The sequence below is a fragment of the Sapajus apella genome, unplaced genomic scaffold (assembly GCF_009761245.1).
Source record: "Sapajus apella isolate SASKATOON/1434 unplaced genomic scaffold, GSC_monkey_1.0 scaffold17, whole genome shotgun sequence".
Classification (NCBI taxonomy): domain Eukaryota; kingdom Metazoa; phylum Chordata; class Mammalia; order Primates; family Cebidae; genus Sapajus; species Sapajus apella.
In genome coordinates, this window is record NW_022436957.1 from 13,113,951 (window position 1) to 13,117,223 (window position 3,273).

The window sequence follows — 3,273 nt, forward strand, 5'->3', positions numbered from 1 at the left end:
GCTAGAGCCTATAGGACAATGTTGAACAGCAATGGAACAACAATGGTGGTATCTAAAATTCTTTGTTTCTTCCTTACTTCAGTGGAAATGCTTCTAGCTTTTTCCTGTTTGATTTTTTTCTTAGTAACATTAAACATAATGTTGTCTATTGGTTTAGGAAAGATATTTTTTATCTTGTTAAGGAAGTATCATTATATTTCTGGTTGACTAAGAATTATTGTCTGTGTGTTCCACTTTTCAGACATTGCAGAAAAAAAAAGAATTATTGTCTGAATGGGCATTGTGTCTGACCAGATATTTTTTTTCTTCTTTCTAATTATTTTTTTTATTTCAATAGCCGTTGGGGTACAAGAGGTTTTTAGTTACATGGATGAATTATATAGGGGTGAATTCTGATATTTTAGCGCACCCATCACCATAGTAGTGTACATTGCATCCAATATGTGGCATTTTTTATCCGTCACCTCCCCCTTCTGAGTCTCCAAGGCCCATTATATCATTCTGTATGCCTTTGCTTACTCAAAGCTTAGCCCCCACTTATAAGTGAGAACATACAATTTTTGGTTTTCCATTCCTGAGTTACTTCACTTAGAATAACGGCCTCCAGCTTCATCCGAGTTGCTGCAAAAGACATTACTTCATTCTTTTTATTGCTTTTTGTGACTGAGTAGTATTCCATGGTGTGTGTGTGTGTGTGTGTGTGTGTGTGTGTGTGTGTGTGTGTGTATAATTTTCTTTATCCACTTATTGGTCAATGGGCACTTGAGTTGGTTCCATATCTTTGCAATTGACAATTGTGCTGCTATAAATGTATGTGTGCATGTATCGTTTTCATTTGATCACTTCATTTTCTTTGGATAGATACCCAGTGGTAGGATAGCTGGATCAAATGGTAGATCTACTTTTAGTTCTTTAAGCAATTTCCATACTGTTCTCCATAGAGGTTGTACTAATTCACATTCCCACCAGCAGTGCAGAAGCATTTTCTTTTCACCACATCTATGCCAACATCTATTGTTTTTTGACTTTTTAATAATGGCCATTCTTGTAGGAGTAAGGTGGTATCTCTGTGATTTTAATTTGCATTTCCCTGATAATTAGTGATGTTGAACATTTTTTCATATGTTTTTTGGCTGTTTGTATAACTACTTTTGAGAAAAGTCTGTTCACGTCTTTTGTCCCCTTTATGATGGGATTATTTGTTTTTTCCTGATTTGTTTGAGTTCCTTGTAGATTCTGGATACTAGTCCTTTGTCGGACGCATAATTTGCAAATATCAAATGCCTTTTAAACATCAGCTGAGACCTTACATTTTTGGAATAAATCTTGCTTATGATGTATAATTATTTTATTATATTGTTTTATTAATTTTTTCTAGAAGAGTTAGATCTTGGTTGAATAAAAGGAGAGTGTGTATGCCTAAAAGTCATGCTCAAGATTTTTAAAAAAAATTTTAAATTATTTTTAAAGGTTTTGGTGGGTACAGAGTAGGTGCATATATTTCTGGGGTATATGAGATGTTTTGATACAGGCATGCAATGTGAAGTAAGCACATCATGGACAATGAATAAGCATACATCCTTTGAGTTACAAACAATCCAATTACATTCTTTGTTATTTAAAAATATGCAATAAAGTTATTGTTGACTATGGTCATCCTATTGTGCTATCAATAGTAGATCGTATCCATTCTTTCTATTTTCTTTTGTACCAAGTAACCATCCACACCTTCACCCCCCAATCCCCCTCTACCCTTTCCAGCTTCTGGTAACCATTCTTCTATTCTCTATGTCCCATGTTCAGGATTTTGAGGAACTAAAAATGTGCATAAAATTCAAGTACATTGTTTTTTGTGGTTCATAAGCATCATGATTGGGTTTTCATGCTGACATGTGAGATGTGCCTCCTTTAAATAAACCTTGTTATGATGTTGACACATTACCCATCTGATGTGAAAAAATTACATACTGTTTACTCTGATGAAGAATAAGGATGTAAGAACCTATTAGTAAAATTGTATGTTGTGCACAGAATAATATTTAAAATAATGTTATATGAGAAATAACTGTAGTTGCCGGTTCTCAATAAAACAGAAACATCCCTCACTGGTATGCAGGCTATTGAGTCACTCTTTTATCTTCAGCCCCATAGCAGTTTCTCAAAGAATGCAAGAACCAAAAGTTAGAAGATTCTGTCTCAGCTGTTCTTGCCCTTTCAGAATAAAATTCCAGGCAGAGATTAATTTGGGCCTTGCAGATCTTTCTACTTTTTCTTCTACTCCAGCATCAGACTTTTCTTTTTTTGTGCCTACTTTGAGTAGGTAAGTTTATCCTAGTGTGAGCAAAGACAACTAAGTAAGTAAGTAACAAACCAAAATGTAGCATAAGAGAGCTGTATGTGTGCATGAGGTGCACACATATGCATGGAAGGGGTGTACTTTAATCTTTGCTTTTTGTTGTTGCTTTTTTAAAATTTTAGTAGAGATGAGGTCTCACTATGTTACCCAGGCTGGTCTCAAACTCCTTGACTCAAGGGATCCTCCTGCCTAGGCCTCCCAAAGTGCTAGGGTTACAGACATAAGCCACCATGCCTGGCCACCTTTGTAATCTGCATAAATCTGGGCCACTCTAGTGTCCACCTCAGCTCAGTGCATATTCAGCAGATACACTGCTCTAACAATCCAAAAATGATTCAAAACCTATTTAAATTTTTTACAGCAGTATCCACAAAATGTAAAGAAGAATTCCATTCACAGCACTCAGCCAAATTTCTCTTCACTTGCCTTTCATCATAACTTCATCATCATAACTATTGGGTTATGATGAAAGCCCCATTTCTTTTCCATTTCTTTTCTCTTCCTTGAAGTTACACACCCTCAACCCTTCCCATTGCAAACCGATCAAACTGTTTTCAGTTCAAGCCCCCACCTATTGCCCATATCTGTACATTAAGGCCCAATAACTATTAGGCAAAGGCAAAATCCTTACTAGGCAGGGTTTTTATTTTGTTTTGTTTTCCTATAACACATGCAGAAACAAAATTTCCAGGCAACTTTTAAATGTCTGCTTATCCAGGGCTTTAATTTTCCGCCTCCAGTAAACATTTCACTATGTTCTAATGTTATAGATTATAAATCCCCCCACCTCCATCAGTGAAATTATAGAACAGCCAATAAATGGCAGGGGATCAACAGCAGGGAGACCTGGGTAGTCCAAACCTGGCAAAGGAATTCTGCAAGTAATGGAGTGTTGCATTTGTTGGCAAAAACATGTT

The 3,273-nt window shown here is 36.0% G+C and overlaps 1 pseudogene; it reads left to right on the top strand.

The window, feature by feature from the left end:
- Nucleotides 1–1,842: 1,842 nt before the first annotated feature.
- Nucleotides 1,843–1,952, top strand: LOC116556857 (annotated as a pseudogene).
- The last annotated feature ends 1,321 nt before the right edge of the window (nt 1,953–3,273 follow it).